This window comes from Loxodonta africana, chromosome 23 (genome assembly GCF_030014295.1).
Source record: "Loxodonta africana isolate mLoxAfr1 chromosome 23, mLoxAfr1.hap2, whole genome shotgun sequence".
NCBI lineage: Eukaryota > Metazoa > Chordata > Mammalia > Proboscidea > Elephantidae > Loxodonta > Loxodonta africana.
This window is the reverse complement of record NC_087364.1, coordinates 42,723,587-42,745,756: the sequence shown is the minus strand read 5'-3', so window position 1 is coordinate 42,745,756 and position 22,170 is coordinate 42,723,587.

Here is a 22,170-nt window from a genome sequence, read left to right as displayed (position 1 = left end):
AACACCCTTTAAAATTATCTATTCATTGTTTAATTTCTTATTACCTCTTTCCACCAAATGTACTGAAAATTTTTAAAAAAGTAGAGACTTTGTTCTGTGCATTGCAGTAATCCCAGAACATAGAATAGTGGGTATAGCAGGCACATAGTGTATATATATATATATATCTATATATGTATATATAGATATATATATAAATACACACATTTTTTTTTATACCTTCAGTGACTTAAAGGATTCTTTTCCAAATTTTATCTAACCTACCTACTGAAATGGACTTCGATTCTACATTTCTAAATAGGAATATCTTTGATTATACAGTAGGACTGTGAGTTAGTTTTAAATCTTAGTAAATGAACATGATATTTTTAGGTAAGAAAAAAGTATATCTGAAAATGGCACTCTAAGAACACTAAAATATCAATATTAATATTACAATCATCTGAATCCTCACACCTGATTCAAGGTACTCTGCTAGCATTTCATAGAGTAAATATTCAATAAACACTTGTTAAATAAGAGAAAGGGTTATTAAAAATAATATAGACTAGCATGTTATTACTTCCTGGTCTAATATTATAAAACACATACATGCACATACATAATTGGATAAATAAGACCACTGTTTTAGTTATCTAGTGCTACTATAATAGAAATACCACAAGTGGATGGCTTTAAAAACAAATTTATTTTCTCACAGTTAGTTGACTAGAAGTCTGAATGGTGCTGGCTCTTGTGGAAGGCTTTCTCTCCTGGCTGCTCTGAAGGCTTGAAAATAACCCTCTGTTCTTTGGAACCATCTGGGCAAGGGCCATGGGTGTTGGTCATGTTCTCTGGATTCTGGGTGGAGGCCCCTTAGCCCTGGGCTTCAGCCCTGCCTTCAAGGACCACTGGGATGGCAACTCTGCTTCCTTGGCTTTGGGTGATCGCATTCTCCTCTTTCATCCAAATGGCTACCTCACCCCCTTGGCCCTGGTAGGACCTGTTCTTCTGCTACTTGGGCATGGCAGCCCCACCCCCTCAGCTTTGGGCAGTAGCCTTATCCCCCTGGAACTCGTGAACTGCAGTCGCACACTCTGGAAAGGAGTTGGTGAAGATCTCTTTTAAACCTAAGAGGCCGTGACTCCACCCTTTGAAACCCATACAGCCATGCTTCTCCCACTCCTTCCAACAGTTCTGCTGATCTCTGAAGTTCTCTAGGGATGGCCCTTTTCTTTTCTTGGAGGACAACAGATGTAGCTCCTTTGGCCTGTTTCCTGCCTATAGAATTCTAAGAGGCAGACAGCGTTCTTTCTTTTCATTCTTTCCCTGTCCCCATCAGTTTAAGCTGATGAGGTTTCTGCTGTGGTTGGTTAGATCCATCTCTTTGAAAAAGATTGTGTAGCTATGTCCTTGGTGAATATTCTAGGACACATGTCCTTAATTTGTACAACAGGATTTTCTACATCATTAAGTTCTTTTCATTTTGCACAGCTCATTTTTAAGTCCATCTCTTTCCTCTCACATTTCACTGTAAGTGGCGAAGAGAAACCATGCATCTCCTTTAAGGTCTTACTTAGAAACCTCCTCAGCTAAATATCCAGGTTCCTGACTTACAATTTCTACTTTCCACCAAACATTTGAACATAATTTAGACAAGTTCTTTGCCACTGCATAAAAGCATCACCTTTCCTCCATTGTCCAATAACATTCATAATTATCTTTTAATGTTTTACCAAAAGTACATTTAACTTTCGCATTTCAAGCACCAATCTGTTGCTGGCACCATATGTACTCTCTAACATGATAGAGACTTCCTCAATGGCTCTCCTCACTTCCTTCTGTTTCCTCACTGGAATTGCCTTTGGCATCCATAATTCTATTAACTGTCTCTTCAAGACAATCTGGGCTTTTACTCTTATGTACCTTAAAGCTCTTCCAGCCGCTACTCATTACCCAATTCCAAAACTGCTCATATCTGTGTCTTAGTCAGCTAATGCTGCTATAACAGAAATACCACAAGTGGGTGGCTTTAACAAAGAGAAGTTTGTTCTCTCACAGTCTAGTAAGCTGGAAGTCCAAATTCTGTGCACTGGATCCAAAGGAAGTCTTTCTGTCTCTGTTGGCTCTGAAGGAAGGTCCTTGTCATCAGTCTTCCCTTGGTCTGGGAACATCTCCAAGCAGGAACCTCAGATCCAAAGGATGTACTCTGCTCCTGGCACTGCTTTCTTGGTGTTTTGAGGTTTCCATGTCTCTGCTCGGTTCTCTCTTTTACATCTCAAAAGAGATTGGCTTAAGACACTACCTAATCTTGTAGACCTCATCAGTATAAATGCTGCTAATCCATCTTATTACATCATAGTGATAGGATTTACAACATATAGGGAAATCACATCAGAAGATAAAATGGTAGACCATCATACAAGGGAATCATGACCTAGCCAAGTTGATGGCTATTTTGTGGGGACACAATTAATCTATGACAATCTGTTAGAGTAGGACCCCCAATTCTCAGTACCAAATTCTGTCTTAGCTATCTAGTGCTGCTATAACAGAAATACCACAAGTGGTTGGCTTTAAAATATATATAAATTTATTTTCTCACAATTAGAAGACTAAAAGTCTGAATTCAGGGTGCCGGCTCCAGGGGGAGGCTTTCTCTTTTTGGCAGCTTTGGAGGAAGATCTTTGTCTTTTTTAAGCTTCTGCTCCTGGGCAATCTTCATGTGGCTTGGGATTTTTCTTCCCCTATTTCTTCTTGCTAGCTTGCTTGTTTAACCTCTTTTATACCTCAAAAGAGGCTGACAACCCATTCCCAAATGGGGTTATAACCACAGGCATATAGAGGTTAGGATTTACAGCACATTTTTTGGACACATAATTCAATTCATAACAACCACTTACATGATTTTATTGATATTAATACTAATTGTAGCATTTAAATATTATAATGATATTGTAATTTTGTTTAGAAAAGTCATTACTGCTTAGAGGTAAATCACAAAATATTAATGGATGAAATAATATTGTGTTTAATATGCGGTTCAAATAAACTTGTTGGTGGGTAAGAGTGGGAATTGGGTGTATTTTTGGATGTAACATGATTGACCATGACCTGAAAATTATTGAAAATGGGAACTGGATACACAGAGGTTCATTATGCTATTCTGGCTGTTTGTACATGTTTGAAATTTTCCAGAAAAAAATAAACATATTGGTCAGAGTTTTTTCTAAACTTCGGATTAGTTTTTGAGGGCATGTTACTCATTAATTAGCTTTTTGGGGAGAGATATTACTGACAGTGAGAGATAAATATAATAAGATCTTCACAGATTCAAAGATAAAATAATAATTTTCTGATATGGGGCAAACAAGTCAATGGCTTAATTAAAACATCTGGTTTCATTTTTTCTTTAATTTAATCCTTTTGTTTTAATTTATTTCTGATTATGTTGATATCTTCTGCAATATTCCATTAAATGTTATTACCTAGCCTTATTATTGGTTCAAGAGAGTGGCCTGTTTAAAGAAATACTATCAGCTTGGAATGATGGTTATGAAGTACACCTGCAAGTGGTTAGATGACTGGATAAAGTGATGAGGGGAAGCAAGAACATTTTTGTAGAATATGTAAGTATCCCTTGGTGACTTCCAAAAATACTTGAAGAAAAGTTATTTTTACATTTCCAATAGTAAAAAAAAATCTACTATTCTACTATTTTGTACATTAAGGATGTACATCGGGCAATAACAATCTCTGAGGTCCCTGACCGGGTACCTGAAGGGCGAAGCCTGTGTGTATGTAAAAGAAAGCTCTTACTGCATAGTATCTCACTGCCAGGGAAAGGAGAGGGGGTGTGGTCTCCCCAAGCCTCCCGGGTGCTGGGCGGAGTGGAGGGGCTACTGGAGTGGGGCTGGTGGGGACCGGACGCTGCCCAGTAGGTCCAGTGTACCCACAGGGAGCCGAGACCCAGGCAATGGCAGCCGGTGTCCTGAAGGTGGGCCGCCCTCCAGCCAAAAGGGAGAGTCGCCCTGCAGAGGCCTGGCCCCAGCTCCCAGTCCCGAGGCCAGACCTCTGGGTCCCTGACCCGCCCTCACCTGTGCCTGCCCAGGAGAGGGAATCAAGGAAGAGTAAGGGGCTGCACACGTGCCAGTCAGCTGACGTTGGTTCCCGTGGTTGGGGCACTCCCAGTGCCCTCTCAGAGCTCCTTCTGATCCTGGCCCAGGTACCTGGTGGGTGATTCAGCGGGTTAGTGTCCGGGGCAGCTGCAGTTTAAGGTCAAGGGCAGAAGCCGGGCCTGGCCATTACAACCTTGGAGGAAGCTCTGGATGGTGGATTCTCATGGAGACATGGGGACAAGGCCACCCAGCAAGAGCCGGGGCATGCTCGCTGAGGGGCTGGCAGGGGAGGAGAGGCAGCAGGCACCACGCACCCCTTGGCGCACCCAGTCCCTTTTGCCCGCCGACAAGGTACCCTCTGCCCCTGACAAACCAACAAGTACATTTTTGGGTTGTTGAGTCCATGAGCTGAGACCAACCATCCTGAAAACACAGTGAGGCTGGAGAGGGAGGAGACCCCGGATGGGGTGGGAGGCAGTACATGGACCACCCTGGTTCTGGAAGATTGGGCAGCTTTCCCCTGCAAAGGGCTGTGGGGATGGAGCTCTCCTGAGGCAATGTGGGGGACCGGGAGGTGGCAGTGGCAGGTGACCTTAGCAGGGGCACAGCAGGCTATTCACAGTACAGGTGAAAGGGTGTGGTGATATGATCATCAGCCATTTCCACATGACATGGATTTTTTGCATAATCTTTGGAACCTAACCATGTCAGTAAGTGAGAAGTGGATGTGTTCCTAGACTCCCAGAAGTTCAGCAAGTTAGGGACTCAGAGAATTTTTTTCTTTTAAAGGGACAGTAAAGAAATGTGTGACAATGAAAGCAGGTACTAGAGTATCTGTAATATGATAATATTTTGAATGTTATAAATTGAAAGAGGGGGCCTTAAAGATAAATCAGGTATATCCACTCAAGGCTACTTGACAGTGTTTTGTTCTGTTATATATAGAGTTGCTATGGGTCAGAGTGTACTGAAAGGCATTTAACAACAACAACGAAAAGGCAATTTCATAGTAAATTAAAACAGTAAGCATTTGGTGATTTTATAATTCAGCTTGTATAGTGGTACATATTCACTGAAATTATAAAGGATTATATCATATTAATAAGAGTTCTCAGACAATAAATACCAAGCAAAGGACTTAACAGTTTTGTTTGAAATTTAAGAGGTCTTACAAAAAGCATCCTGGAAATCCTGTCTACAAACTATTCATTCAAATCTTGCCTGGAATGACATATAATTTATGACAGTTGGCAATGGCAAAAATGCTTTACTACTCAAGTTACTAGTTATATTGTATATATATCAGAGAAAGTGGTAAAGTATATCTAGTTTGGTAATACAAATACCTAATCACCACACTTAGGGAAATACTTGCTGTGCTAGATGTAGCATTATGGGTCTTTGGCTTGGGCTTGGGTTTTAGCAAAATACTCTTATCAGTGGGATTTAAATAACATGATAAAGTGCTAAGTATACATATTGACAAGAAGTGGATCTTTTAACAGAGTATTATAGGTACTTATTCAGTATAAAATGTGAATAGATAACATTAGCTTTACTTTTTTTTTTCTTTCACATTTTTACTTTTCATTTAAAGGAAACTATTTTTTGTGGGGCGTTTTAGGTCATAAAATAGTTCTCAGGCACATATCATAGCAATTCAAAAAGATTGTGGTTAGCACATTCAGCTCCCACAAATAACTCGCCCTGACTTTGAAAGTGGTTGATAAATTTTATCTCTGAGGAAAACGTTGAATTTTGTTTCTAACACTTTAAACATAGATCAAAATAAGTTTGATTAAAGTGAATATAAATCACTGCATAGTCTGAAATGATAATATACAATGTATGTCAGTGCTAGCATTTCTGTCAGAAATCTCTTTAAATATAAGAAAAATCCATTTTGAGGGTGCTGTGTGTATTGCAGAAGGAAATTCATTGAATGGAGAGTGCTTTATGTATCAATAAGCTAGGTGTCATGACAAAGTTGAAAAAAAGTTTAACAATACACTAGTATTACGTATGAAAGCAACAAAATAAGATTATAAATAATCTTTATAAAACAAGGTTAAATAGTTTTTTTTTTTTTTTAATTTACCATTGTGAAATATGCCTGGAATATTCTCCATAACAAAGGCCTACTCTACAGGGAAAGGACTTTACTAGAGTCTTAACCCACCTGGGTGAAAGGCATTTCTATGACTCCAACTCCCTATAGCCCTCCTGTCTCAAGTAAAGAGGGAATTACAACTAAGAAACTGAGGTGAGCATCACAATTCAGAGGTGTAATCCTACCTTAAGGACTGAGATTTAATCATAAGATTATAGAGTGCTTCCCCTCCCCCATATCTTCTAGTACAGGAACAGGGTTCAGATAGAGTAGAGGTAAGGGATGCAAGACACTGATTCTCTGATGCAATACTTAGAGAAGTTCAAATTAGAAAGGAGAGACAGAAATAGGGCACAAGAATAATTTGAATCCTCTGGCACTGATAGCTACAACAAATATTAAACAAAGAATAACTCCTAGCTAGCTTAACATAATTCTTCACATTAAAGTTTCTTCACTATCAGAACCTTGTGGAGTTCCTGGGGATAAAGCCCACCAAAGTGTGTGTGAGCAGGGTCTCTTAAGGCTGTAGCCTCCAGCAGTTTCTTACTCTCAAGGAGCATCTGGTGGATTTGAACTGCCAACCTTTTGGTTAGCAGCTGTAGCTCTTAACCACTATTCACCAGAGTTTCCATAATCCACAGCCTCTAGATATTTGTTACAGTTACCATTAAAGTGGCTTTTGCTCCAGTTAAGCAAATCTTGGCTGCAACTCTCTGGATCCACCTCTTCTCAGATTTAGCAGCAACTGTTAATCCTTCAGTTTTCTGATGGGCCCTATATAAATTGCCTATTTTCAGTTTGTCCAACTTGTACTTGTAAAGCCTGCTAAGCTTTTCACATTTTTAATTGAAATCAGACACTCATGTGTAGAGAACAGATTGTAAGGGGGCAGCTATGAAACCCAAGTCACTGCGCAAATCATCTGTGCTAGCCACAGGTGATGGTGGTTTGGCCAGAGTGATTTGGCAAGAACGTGTAAGAAGTAGCTGAATTCTGGCTGTATGCCAAAGGGAGACTTAAAAGATTTGCATATAGATAAGGGAGAGAGAGACTTCAATGGTAACACCTAAATTTTTAATCTGAACCGCAGAGTGGAGTTACCATTTCTTTATTAGGGAAAGATCAAAGAAGGTTTGGGGGTTGGTAGGGGAAAAATGCGAAAAAAATAAGACTGAATAAGGAAATAAAATATCAGAGAATAACTTTAAAAAAAAATACTGTCAAAGAAAAGCCAAAAGTAAAGGGCATAGCCTGGAATAATAAGATAATTGTGTATAAGTTTAAAGGGGAGATTTGGAAAAAGAAATACTTTATTATAATTTAGTTTTTATTTTTTAAGAGCTAAAAAGTCTTCCCTCAATGACAAAATTCATCATAACTCCATACTTGGATAAAAAAGCATAAAAATAATTAAATTTGGATGGAGAAATAGCTTGGAAACCAGTCTTTGTCTCTTTGTCTTTATCTTAAATTATCACTTAAGGTACATTTCTTCTTTGGATTCTTCCAAAGGTATAAATGTTAAAACAAACAAAAATGTTTCTTTTTTCTTTGCCAAATTTTAATGTTACTGTAATAATCCTAGATTTTATTGTGCTATCATGTTTTCCATAGATGGGATTATGATGGTAAATGTTTTGAGGAGCTTACTGAAAATTCAACTGTATATTCCAAAGCAAGTGTAAAGAATACATTATTAAAAAAAAAAAAAGCACACCTGAAATTTTCTTCCAGTCTTACTCTGAGATCGTTAGTGACAGAAATATGTCCTTTTGATTGTTTAATTACACAAATTTCTGATGTTCTTAAGGGGATAGACTTTTTTTGTATCATTAAGTTTAATATATGTATTTAGTCTGATAAAAAAATACTGCATCTAATTTGCATAAATAATGGTTGGCTCATATGGAACATATTAAGTTCATTTTTTTTTAAATCAACAGATGTTATTTTTAGAGCAGTTTTAACTTGACAGAAAATTAAGCGGAAAGTACAGAAAGTGTCCATATGCACCCCCATCACATACACAGAGTTCCCCTATTATTAACATATTGTGTTCATTACCATTGAAGAACCAAATATTAATACATTATTATCAACTAAAGTGTATACTCTGTGTTTTGGTTTGCTTTTTGTGTCTTAAAGTTCTATGAGCTCTGACAAATACATGTCATGTATCCAGTCTCACAGTATCATATAAAATAGTTACACTGTCCTAAAAAAAAAAAAAACCCTGAGCTCCATCTATTTATCCCTCCCAGCCTTCTCCTGAAGCTCTGACAACCACTGATATTTTTACTCTTTCTATAGTTTTGCCTTTTCCAGAGTGTCATAGAGTTGGAATCATAGCACTATGTAGCCTTTCAGATTGGCTTCTGTCACTTAACAATATGCTTTTCAGCTTCCTATATGTCTTTGTCCTGGCTTCATAGATCATTTCTTTTTATCACTGAATAATATTCCATTGTATGACGTACAACAATTTGTTCACCTATTCACCTATTTATGAACTTTGTGGGTGCTTCCAAGTTTTGGCAGTTCCAAATACAGCTGCTATAAATTTTATATGCAGTTCTTTGTATGGACAAGTGTTTCCAACTCATGTGGATAAATGCCTAGGAGCATGACTGGTGGACCATGTGATAAGACTGTATTTAACTTTGTGAGAAACTTCCAAACTGCCTTCCAAAGTTTTTGTGTACAATCGAGTCGACTCCAACTCATAGCCTGTAGGACAGAGTAGAACTGCCCTGTAGAGTTTCCAAGGTTATAATCTTTGCAGAAACACATTGCTACATCTTTCTCCCTAGAGTGGCTGGTAGGTTCCAATTGCCAACCATTTGTTTAACACCCTAGAGCTTTAACCACTGCACCCCAGGGCTCCTTGTGTTCCAAAGTAACCTTACCATTTTGCATTCCCACTAGAAATGAATGAGAGTTCCTATTGCCCCACATCCTGATGGACACTTGGTGTTGTAGTGTTTTGGGTTTTAGCCATTCTTATAGGTGTATAGTGGTATCTCCTGGATGATTTAATTTGCAATTCTCTAAGGACTTAGGACATTGACCATCTTTTCATATGCTTATTTGCTTTTGCTGCAGTATCTGTTCATATCGTCCCCCATTTTTCTAATAGGGTTGTTTGTTTTCTTGTTTTGAGTTTTAAGAGATCTTTGTATATTTTGGATAAAATTCCTTTATTAGAAAAGTGTTTTGCAAATATTTTCCCACAGTATGGCTTATCTTTCTATTCTCTTAACTGGATTCATATTGAAATACAGAAATTTATTAAATGACCTTCCAGAATAGAAGTTAAAGCCTTTCCACTATTTTGGAATTTTGTATTACTTAACAAGACTTGATAGTTCTCTTTTACTTGTTTCAAGTATTTTATGTTCAGTAGAGCTTCTTGATTGGAAATAAAGTAACACATTTAAGCTAGCTTAGGCAAAAGCCTAGTTTTAAGAGTAAAGAGAAACAAAGAGCCTGGAATAGATGAACCTCAAGACAGAACTGGAACCAGTGACTTGGATGTTGTGCTTTTCATTCTGTCTCCCTACTTCTCTTTTCTGCTTCTTTTGATAAATCCTCTACACTTTTCTTCAGAATGTTTAATTATATGGGAAGATAGGTCAAATGACATTACCAAGTCTCACATTTCTATATTTAAGAAACTAGCCACAGAGAAGCTATATAATCCCTGTACCCAACTCTGTAATATCCAGAAGGGATTCCTCTTAATCCAGTGTAGGTAAGAATTTGATCCTAAAAAAAATCAACTGTGACATAATTTGAGAATGTTTTGTTTGGGCAGCATTAATCTCTCTCTCTCCCTTTTTTTTTTTTTTTCTTTTATTGTGCTTTAAGTTAAAATTCAAAATTCAGGAGGCAGAGCCAAGATCGCGGAATATACAGATGCTTTGGGTGAGCCTTCTTACAACAAAGACCCAAAAAAGCAAGTGAAATGAGTATATTTATGACAAGCTAGGAGCCCAGAACATCAAAGACAAGCTTAGAAAATGAACTGAGAGGCAGGGGAAGGAAGAGAAGGTTCAGAAGTGGGGAGGAGTATACCGGACCCAAATCATGGGGAGCCCTCAGGCACCATTCCCAGGTGCGGCAGTGGTAGGCTGGTATTAGCATTTGGCTGCAGTTTCCTCAGTGAGAAACAGCCAGCCACACAACCTGCTCATACCTCCAGAGCCAGAGAAGAACTAAATTCTCAGCAAAAGCCAAGTATTTGTGTATATTTTACTGCCCCTCCGCCCCCCCGCCCCCCGTCCCAAGCTGGCTTTAGCAGCTGATTTCCCTGGGCCTGAGATAGGTGCTGTTGAGTGCCTACAGCCATCCTCCCAGCCTTGGAGAAGGAAAAAATTTGCAATTGGGGGAAAAGGTAATTTGCTGGCTCCACTAACTGGGGGAGCTCAGGACAGAAGCGGCTCCTGTACGGGCATAAATGGTCTGTGGAATTGAGTACCTTTCCCCTCTGCATGGATCTGTGTGGGCCTATTTCAGGAGAATAGGCCCTTGTTGGCAGACTCTAACCATTTCAGCTGAGCAGCGGAGAAATGGGTGTTTGATGTTTGACATTGCTTTGCCTGTTAAATACAGTCCTCACCTACCCACATCAGGGGTCTAAGGACTGGTGGCTCCACTCAGGTCACCCAGCCACCATGACAGGGGTCAAAGGAGAGCTAGTACCTCCCAGTCCTTACAACCAAAAACAATGGGTGCCCATGGTTTGTCTTCAGAACTCACCCACCTGTATAATCTAGGGAACAGGGACACGCTTTACTCAGAGACATGTGGGAGACAATTCTCAGCCCCCTGTCTTGTTTCAGAGTATGATCCCCCTGCTGCAACTAGATACTGCTACCTACACCAACCACCCCTGCCCCTTTAAGGCTATAGGACAGAGCCTTTACTGCACACTTGATGATCAGCTACCTGGACACATAAGCTGAATTCATACAAGAAAAGTGAATGGATTCCTAGACTGATATGCCTAGTAACAGACCTAGCTATCTGGGGACAGAATGTCAGAGCTTCAAAGGCGAAAATAAGGTAGCTCACTCAAGCAAGTCTTTTGGGCATATCAAAACAAAACAAAGCAAGAAGCTACAACACAGTAAGCAAACATAAAATAAACTAATACAATAACTTATAGATGGCTCAGAGAAAACAGGTGATAACAAGTCACATAAAGAAACAGACCATGATCACCTCAACAAGCTCTCAAAACAAAAAATCAAGGGATTTTCTCAATGAAAGGGCCTTCCTGGAATTACCAGAGGCAGAATACAGAAGATTAATATACAGAACCCTTTAAGACCTCAGTAAGGAAATGAGGCAATATGCAGAATAAGCCAAGGAACATAAAGATAAAACAATTGAAGAAATTAAAAAGATTATTCAGGAACACAATGAACCATTTAATAAGCTGCAAAAATTGATAGACAGCAATTGAGAAGATTAACAATAAAATTACAGAAGTAGACAGCTCAATAGAAAGTCAAACCTCCCAAAAAAAAACCAAACCAAGTGCCATCGAGTCAATTCCGACTCATAGCGACCTATAGGACAGAGTAGAACTCCCCCATAGAGTTTCCAAGGAGTGCCTGGTGGATTCAAACTGCTGATCCTTTGGTTAGAAGCCATAGCACTAACCACTACACCACCAGGTTTACCCAATAGAAAGTCAGAGGAGCAGAATTGAGCAAGTGGAAGGCAGAATTTCTGAACTTGAAGATAAAGCACTTGGCACTAATATATTTGAAGAAAAATCAGATAAAAGAATTTAAAAAAATGAAGAAACCGTAAGAATCATGTGGGGCTCTATCAAGAGAAATAACCTACGAGTGATTGGAGTACCAGAACAAGGAGGGATAACAGAAAATACGGAGAGATTTGCTGAAGATTTGTTGGCAGAAAACTTCCCTGATATTGTGAAAGATGAGAAGATATCTATCCAAGATGCTCATCAAACTCCACATATGGTAGATTTTTAAAGAAAGTCACAAAAGACATATTATAATCAAACTTGCCAAAACCAAAGATAAAGAGAGAATTTTAAGAGCAGCTAGGGATAAACAAAAAAATCACCTACAAAGGAGAGTCAATAAGAATAAGCTTGGACTACTCGGCAGAAACCATGCAGGCAAGAAGGCAAAGAGATGACCTATATAAAAAATTGGAGGAAAATAATTGCCAGCCAAGAATCTTATATCCAGCAAAACTGTCTCTCAAATATGAAGGTGAAATTAGGACATTCCCAGATAAACACAAGTTTAGGGAATCCGTAAAAACCAAACCAAAACTACACGAAATACTGAAGGGAGTTCTTTGGTTAGAAAATCAATAATATCAGGTATCAACCCAAGACTAGAACACTAGGCAGAGCAATCAGATGTCAACCTAGACAGAAAATCACAAAAATAAATCAAGTAAAAAAATGCTCAAAACAGGGAAACAGTGATGTTATTATGTAAAAGAAGACAACATTAGAACAATAAAAAGGGACTAAGAAATGTAGTCATAGATCTTCCATGTGGAGAGGAAGACAAAGTGATACAAAGAAATTATAGTTAGGATTAAATTTAGAAAAACAGGTAAATGAAAAGTTAACCACAAAAGAGACAAACTCCTACACATCAAAATAAAATACAAGAAAAAAATACACACTCAGCAGAAACAAAATCAGCAACTAATATGAGGAAAAGACAATATATAAAGATCATCTACTCAGCACATAAAATTAAGTGGGAAAAAGAAACCGTCGACAGAACACAAAAAAGACATCAAAATGGTAGCACTAAATTCATGCATACCCATAATTACGCTGAATGCTAATGGACTAAATGCACCAATAAAGAGACAGAGAGTAGCAGAATGGATTAAAAACAAGATCCGTCTAAATGTTGCCTACAAGAGACACAACTTAGACTTAGAGACACAAACAAACTAAAACTCAAAGGATGGAGAAAACTATATCAAGCAAATGACAATTGAAAAAACAGCAGGAATAGACATATTAATTTCTGACAAAATAGACTTTAAAGTTAAATCCATCCTAAAAGATAAAGAAGGACACTAATACTGGGTTATAGAATGATTAAGGGACAATATACCAAGAAGATATAACCATATTAAATATTTATGCACCCAATGACAGGGCTGCAGGATACATAAAACAAACTCTATCAACACTGAAAAGTGAGATAGACAGCTCCACAATAATAGTAGGAGACTTCAGCACACCACTTTCATTGAAGTATAGGACATCCAGAAAGAAGCTAAATAAAGACGTGGAAGATCTAAATACCACAATCAACCAACTTGACCTCATAGACATATACAGAACACTCGACCCAACGGCAGCCAAGTATACTTTCTTTTCTAGTGCATATGGAACATATTAGAATAAACCACATATTAGGTCATAAAGCAAGCCTTAACAGAATCCAAAACATTGAAATATTACAAAGCATCTTCTCTGACCATAAGGCCATAAAAGTGGAAATCAATAACAGAAAAAGCACGGAAAAGAAATCAAACACTTGGAAACTGAAAAATACCCTGCTCAGAAAAGACTGGATTATAGGAGACACTAAGGATGGAATAAAGAAATTCATAGAATCAAATGAGAATGAAAACACTTCCTATCAGAACCTTTGGGACACAGTGAAAGCAGTGCTCAGAGGTCAATTTATATCAATAAATGAACACATACAAAAAGAAGAAAGGCTCAAAATCAAAGAATTATCCCTACAACTTGAACAAATAGAAAAAGAGCAACAAAAGAAACCCTCAGACAGCAGAGGAAAGCAAATAATAAAAATCAGAGCAGAATTAAATGAAATAGAAAAGAGAAAAACAACTGAATGAATTAACAAGATCAAAAGCTGGTTCTCTGAAAAAAAAAATAACAAAATTGATAAACCATTGGCCAAACGGACAAAAGAAAAACAGGACAGGAAGCAAACAATCTCAATAAGAAATGAGATGGGTGATATTACAACAGACCCAACTGAACCTAAAAGAATCATATCAGATTACTATGCAAAATTTTACTCTAACAAATTTGAAAACCTAGAAGAAACAGATGAATTCCTAGAAACACACTACCTACCTAAACTAACACAAACAGAGGTAGAACAACTAAATAGATCCATAACAAAAGAAGAGATTGAAAAGATAATTCAAAAACTCCCAATAATAATAATAATAAAAGCCCTGGCCCGGATGGCTTCACTGTAGAGTTCTACCAAACTTTCAGAGAAGAATTAACACCACTACTGCTAAAGGTACTTCAGAGCATAGAAAAGGACGGAATACTCCCAAACTCATTCTATGAAGCCACTATATCCCTGATACCAAAATCGGGTTAAAAAAAAAAAAAAAAAGACACCACAAAAAAAGAAAATTACAGACCTATATCCCTCATGAACTTAGATGCAAAAATCCTGAACAAAATTCAAGCCAATAGAATTCAACAACATATCAAAAAAAAAAAAAAAAAATTCACCGTGACCAAGTGAGGTTCATATCAGGTATGCAGGGATGGTTCAACATTAGAAAAACAATTAATGTAATCCATCATACAAATAAAACAAAAGACAAGAATGACACGATTTTATCAATTGATGCAGAAAAGGCATTTGACAAAATTCAACACCCATTTGTGATAAAAACTCTGAATATAATAGGTATAGAAGGAAATTCCTCAACATAATAAATGGCATTTATACAAAGCCAATAGCCAACATCATCCTAAATGGAGAGAGTCTGAAAGCAATCCCATTGAGATCGGGAACCAGACAAGAATGCTCTTTAACCCAGTAAAACCCAGTGCCATCGAGTCGATTCCGACTATCACGACTCTTATTCAACATTGTGCTGGAGGTCCTAGCCAGAGCTATTAGGCTAGATAAAGAAATGAAGGGCATCTAGATTCGCAAAGCAGTAAAAGTGTCTCTATTTGCAGATGACATGATCTTATACACAGAAAACCCTAAGGAATCCTCCAGAAAACTACTGAAACTAATAGGAGAGTTCAGCAAAGTATCGGGATACAAGGTAAACATACAAAAATCAGTTGGATTCCTCTACACCAACAAAAAAAAGATCGAAGAGGAAACCACCAAATAAATACCATTTGTGGTACCCCCAAGAAGATAAAATATTTAAGAATAAATCTTACCAGAGATGTAAAAGACTTACACAAAGAAAACTACAAAACACTTCGTCAAGAAACCAAAAGAGACCTACATAAATGGAAAAACATACCTTGCTCATGGTATGTTTTTGCGCATCACTTAACACTATAAAAATGTCCATTCTACCTAAGGAAACCTTGTTGGCATAGTGGTTAAGTGCTGCAGCTGCTAACCAAAAAGTTGGCAGTTCAAATCCACCAGGCACTCGTTGGAAACTCTGTGGGGCAGTGCTACCCTGTCTTGTAGGGTTGCTATGAGTCAAAATTGACTCAATGGCAATGGGTTTGGTATTCTATCAAAACCGATATTCGGATTTAACGCAATTCTGATCCAAATTCCAATGACATTTTTTAACGAGATGTAGAAAAATATCACCAACTTCATATGGAAGGGAAAGATGCCCCGGTTAGGTAAAGCATTACTGAATAAGAAGAACAAAGTGGGAGGCCTCACTCTACATGATTTAAAAAAAAAAAAAAAAAACTATTATACAGCCACAGTAGTCAAAACAGCCTGGCAGTGGTACAGCAACAGATACATAGACCAATGGAACAGAATTGAGAATCCAGACATAAATCCATCCACATATTAGCAGTTGATATTTGACAAAGGCCCCAAAACAGTTAAACGTGGAAAAGAGTCTTTTTAACAAATGGTGCTGGCATAACTGGATATCCATCTGCAAAAAATGAAACAAGACCCATACCTCACACCATGCACAAAAACGAGCTCAAAATGGACCAAAGACCTAAATATCTAGAACAATAAAGATCATGGAAGAAAAAATAGGGATAATGTTAGGAGTGTAATACATGGCATAAACAGTATGCAAAACATTACCAAGAATGTAGAAGATAACTAGGTAACTGGGAGCTCCTAAAAATGACACACCTATGCTCATCCAAAGACTTTACCAGAAGAGTAAAAAGATTACCTACAGACTGGGAAAAAAGTTTTTAGCTATGACATTTCTGATCAGTGCCTGATCTCTAAAATCTACATGATACTGCAAAAACTCAACTACAAAAAGACAACCCAACTGAAAAATGGGCGAAAGATATAAAACAGGCACTTCACTAAAAAAGAGGTTCAGGTAGCTAACAGACACATAAGGAAATGCTCACAATCGTTAGCCTCTAGAGAAATGCAAATCAAAACTACAGTGAGATTTCATCTCACTCCAACAAGGCTGGCATTAATCCGTAAAACACAATATAATAAATACTGGAGAGGCTGTGGAGAGATTGGAACACTTATACACTGCTGGTGGGAATGTCAAATGGTACAACCATTTTGAAAACCAATCCGGCAGTTCCTTAAAAAGCTAGAAATAGAACTACCATATGTTCCAGCAATCCCAATCCTTGGATATATCCTAGAGAAATATATATTGTCCTTTCCTCATATTTGTTGTTGAGCAAATATGAGGAGTCTGCTGTGTCTCTCTCTCTTTATATATATATATATATATATATACATATATATATATAGTATTTTGATGTGTAGGAGAGTTTGTCTCCTTTGTGGTTACATTATTATTTACCCCTATTTTTCTAAATTTAAACCTAACTTTTATTTCTTTGTATCACCTTGCCTTCTTCTTCATATGGAAGATCTATGGCTACATTTCTTATTCCCTCTTTATTGTTTTAAAGTTGTCTTTTTTTTACATAATAACATTGCTGTTTCCCCATTTTGAACTTTTTTTTTTTAATCTTGATTTATTTTTATGATTTCCCTGTCTGGTGGACTTCTGATTGCTGTGTCCAGTGTTCTAGTTTTGGGTTGATACCTGATATTATTGATTTTATAAGCAAAGAAATCCCTTTAATATTTCTTTTAGTTTTGTCTTGTTTTTTATGAATTCCCTAAACTTGTGTTTATCTGGAAATGTCCCCATTTTGCCTTCATATTTGAGAGACAGTTTTGCTGGATATAAGATTCTTGGCTGGCAATTATTTTCCTCCAATTTTTTATATAAGTCATCCCATTGCCTTCTTTCCTGCATGGTTTCTGCCACGTAGTCCAAGCTTATTCTTATTGACTCTCCTTTGTAAGCGAATTTTGCTTATCCCTAGCTGCTCTTAAAATTCTCTCTTTATCTTTGGTTTTGGCAAGTTTGATTATGTCTTTTGTGACTTTCTTTAAAAATCTACCATATGTGGAGTTTGATGAGCATCTTGGATAGATATCTTCTCATCTTTCACAATATCAGGGAAGTTTTCTGCCAACAAATCTTCAGCAAATCTCTCCGTATTTTCTGTTATCCCTCCTTGTTCTGGTACTCCAATTACTCATAGGTTATTTCTCTTGATAGAATCCCCCATGATTCTTAAGATTTCTTCATTTTTTTAAATTCTTTTATCTGATTTTTCTCCAAATATATTAGTGCCAAGTGCTTTATCTTCAAGTTCAGAAATTCTGCCTTCCACTTGCTCAATTCTGCTCCTCTGATTTTATATTGAGTTGTCTATTTCTGTAATTTTATTGTTAATCTCCTGAATTTTTGATTGTTGTTTATGGATTTTTCCAGTTTAGTAAATTTCTCATTATGTTCCTGAATAATCTTTTTAATTTCTTCAATTGCTTTATCTGTGTGTTCCTTGGCTTGTTGTGCATATTGCCTCATTTCCTTCCCGAAGTCTTGAATGGTTCTGTGTATTAATCTTTTGTATTCTGCCTCTGGAAATTCCAGGAAAGCACTTTCATCTAGAAGATCCCTGTCTTGGGTGGCTGGGTGACCTGAGTGGAGCCACCAGTCCTTAGGGCCTTGATGTGGGTAGATGAGGACCCTGTTTAATAGTCAAAGCAATGTCGACTACAAACACCCACCTGTCTGCCGCACAGCTCTACCATCTGGAGTCTGTCAACAAGGGCCTAGTCTCCTGAAATAGGTCCACACAGGTCCATGCATAGGGGAAAGGTACTCAAAAGTCCACAGACCGTTTATGCCTGGACGGGAGCCGCTTCTGTCCTGAGCTCCCCCAGTTAGTGAAGCTGGCAAATTATCTTTTCCCCCAGTTGCAAATTCATTCCTTCTCCAAGGCCGGAAGGATGGCTCTAGGCACTCAGCACGGCTATCTCAAGCCCAGGGAAATCAGCCACTGAAGCCAGCTTGGGAGTGGGGAGGCGGGGAGGGGAGGAGACATGGCAAAATATGCGCAAGTGCTTAGCTTTTGCCAAAAGCGCAGTTCTTCTCTACTTCCGGAGGTATGAGTAGGCTGTGTGGCTGGCTGCTTCTCTCTGAGAATACTGTGGCCAAACACTAGTACCAGCCTGCCGCTGCCACTCCTGAGAACGGTGCCTGAGTGGTTCCCGTGGTTTAGGCCCAGTAACTTCTCTTTGCTTCTGAACGTTCTTTTTCACCCCTGCCCCTCATTTCGTTTTCTAAGCTTGCCTTTGATGTTCAGGCCTCCTATCTTGTCATAAACATACTCATTTCACTTATTTATTCAGGTGTTTGTTGTAAGACGGCTCGCTGGAAGTGTCTGTCTATTCTGCCATCTTGGCTCCACCTCCCCTGCCTTCTCACCTTCCCTCCAGACAGGAGCTGCCAGCATAGTCCCATGTGTCTACATCAGCTAAGAAGTACATTCCTCACCAGTATCATTTTATGTCTTATAGTCCAGTCTAATCCTTGTCTGAAGAGTTGGCTTCAGGATTGTTTTCTTTCTGGGCTAACAGAGAGGCCAGGGGCCATGTCCTCTGTCGTTCTTCCAGTCTCAGTCAGACCATTAAGTCTTACAAGTATTTGAGGTCTGCATCCTCCTTTTCTCCTGCTCTGCCAGGGATTCTCTGTTGTGCTCCCTGTCAGGGCAGTTATTGGTGGTAGCTGGGCACCATCTAGTTCTTCCAGTCTCAGGCTGATGGAGTCTCTGCTTTATGTGGCTGTTTCTGTGTTTTGGGCTCACATATTCCTTGTGTCTTTGGTGTTCTTCATTCTCCTTTTCTCCAGGTGGGTTGAGACCAATTGATGCATCTTAGATGGCTGCTTGCTAGCTTTTAAGCCCCCAGGCACCACTCACCAAAGTGGGATGTAGAACATTTTCTTAATACACTTTGTTATGCCAATTGACCTAGATGTGCCCTGAAACTATGGTCCCCAGACCACCTCCCACTGCTACTCTGTCTCTGAAAGTGTTTGTATTCAGGAAACTTCTTAGCTTTTGGTTTAGACTGGTTGTGCTGACTTCCCCTGTATTGTGTGTTGTCTTTCCCTTCATCTAAAATTATTCTTGTCTACTACACAGTTAATGAATACCCCTCTCCTTCTCTCCCTCCCCACCCTCGTAACCATTAAGGAATGTTTTCTTCTGTGTTTAATAGTGGTCACATATAATATTTGTCCTTTTGAGACTGACAAATTTCGCTCAGCATAATGCCTTCTAGATTCCTCCATATTATGAGATGTTTCACAGATTCATCATTGTTTTTTATCCTTGCATACTATTCCATTGTGTGAATATATGGTAATTTGTTCATGCATTCATCCATTGATGGGACCTTGGTTGTTTCTGTCTTTTTGCTATTGTAAACAGTGCCACAATGAATATGAGTGTGCATATATCTATTCATGTGAGGGCTCTTATTTCTCTAGGATGTATTCCAAGTAGTCCTATTCCTGGATCTTATGATAGTTATATTTCTAGCTTTTTAAGGAAGCACCAAATCAATTTCCAATGTGGTTGTAACATTTTACACTCCCACCAGCAGTGTATAAGTGTTCCAGTCTCTCTGCAATCTCTCCAAAGTTTGTTATCTTGTCTTTTTTTTTTTTTGGATTAATGCTAGCCTTGTTGGGGTGAGATGGTATCTCAATGTAGTTTTGATTTGCATTTTCTCTAATGGCTAATGATCGAGAGCATTTCCTCATGTATCTGTTAGCCACCTGAATGTCTTCTTTAGTGAAGTGTCTGTTCATATCCTTTGCCCAATTATTAATTTGGCTGTCTTTTTGTTGTTGAGGTTTTGCAGTATCTTGTGGATTTTAAACATTAGTTGCCGATTGGTTTGTTGTAGCCAAAATTTTTTCTGCAGTCTTTAGGTTGTCTTTTTACTCTTTTGGTGAAGTCTTTGGATGAGCATAAGTGTTTGATTTTTAGAAGCTTCCAGTTATCTAGTTTTTCTTCTGTTGTTTGTGAATTGTTAGTAATGTTTTGTATGCTGTTTATGCCATGTATTAGTGCTCCTAGCATTATCATTATTTTTTCTCCCATTATCATTATCATTTTAGATTTTATATTTAGGTCTGATCCATTTTGAGTTAGTTTTTGTGCTTGGTGTAAGGTATGGGTCTTGTTTCACTTTTTTGCAGATGAATATCCAGTTAGTCCAGCACAATTTGTTAAAAGACTGTATTTTCCTCAAATGGACTTTGGGCTTTTGTCAAAGATCAGCTGCTCATAAGTTGCTGAATTTATGTCTGGATTCATAATTCTATTCCGCAGGTCTATGTATCTGTTGTTGTGCCAGTACAAGGTTGTCTTGACTACTGTGACAATATAATAGGTGCTAAAAACAGGTAGTGTGAGGCTTCCCACTTTGTTCTTTTTTTATTTTCAGTAATGCTTTAGTTATCTGGGGCCTCTTCCCTTTCCGTGTGAAGTTGGTGATTTGTTTCTCCATTGCATTAAGAAATGCTATTGGAATTTGGATTGGGATCGCATAGTATCCATAGATTGCTTTGGGTAGAATAGACTCTTACTCAATGTTGATTCTTCCCATCCATGAGCAAGGTATGTTTTGCAGTTATGTAGGTCTCTTTTGGTTTCTTGTAGTAGTGTCTTGTAGTTGTGTCTTGTAGTTTTCTTTGTATAGGTCTTTTACATGTCTGATAAGATTTATTTCTAAGTATTTTATCTTCTTGGTGGCTACTGTAAATGGTATTGATTTGGTGATTTCCTCTTCAATGTTCTTTTTATTGGTGTAGAAGAATCCAACTGATTTTTGTATGTTTAGCTTATATCCCGATAATCTGCTGAATTCTTCCATTAGTGTTGGTAGTTTTCTTGAGGATTCGTTAGGGTTTTCTGTGTATAAAATCATTTGATCTGCAAATAGAGATACTTTTACTTCTTCCTTCCCAATCTGGATGCCTTTTATTTCTTTATCTAGCCTAATTGCTCTGGCTAGGACCTCCAGCACAATATTGAATAAGAGTGGTGATAAAGGGCATCCTTATCTGGTTCCTGTTCTCAAGGGGAATGTTTTCAGACTCTTTCCATTTAGGATGATGTTGGCTGTTCACTTTGTATAAATGCACTTTTTTATACTGAGGGATTTTCCTTCTATTCCTATTTTGCTGAGAGTTTTTATCACGAATGGGTGTTGGACTTTGTCAAATGCCTTTTCTGCATCAATTGATAAGATCATGTGGTTCTTGTCTTTTGTTTTATTTATGTGATGGATTACAGTGGTTGTTTTTCTAATGTTAAAACATCCCTGCATACCTGGTATGAATCCCGCTTGTTCGTGGTGAAATGTTTTTTTGATATGTTGTTGGATTCTATTGGCTAGAATTTTGTTGAGGATTTTTGCATCTAAGTTCATGAAGGATATTGGTCTGTAATTTTCTTTTTTTGTGGTGTCTGTACCTGGTTTTGGTATCAGGATTATGCTGGCTGCATAGAATGAGTTTGGGGTATTTCATTCTTTTCTATGCTCTGAGATAACCTTTAGTAGTAGTGGTGTTAACTCTTCTCTGAAAGATTGGTAGAGCTCTCCAGTGAAGCCAGCTGGGCTGGGG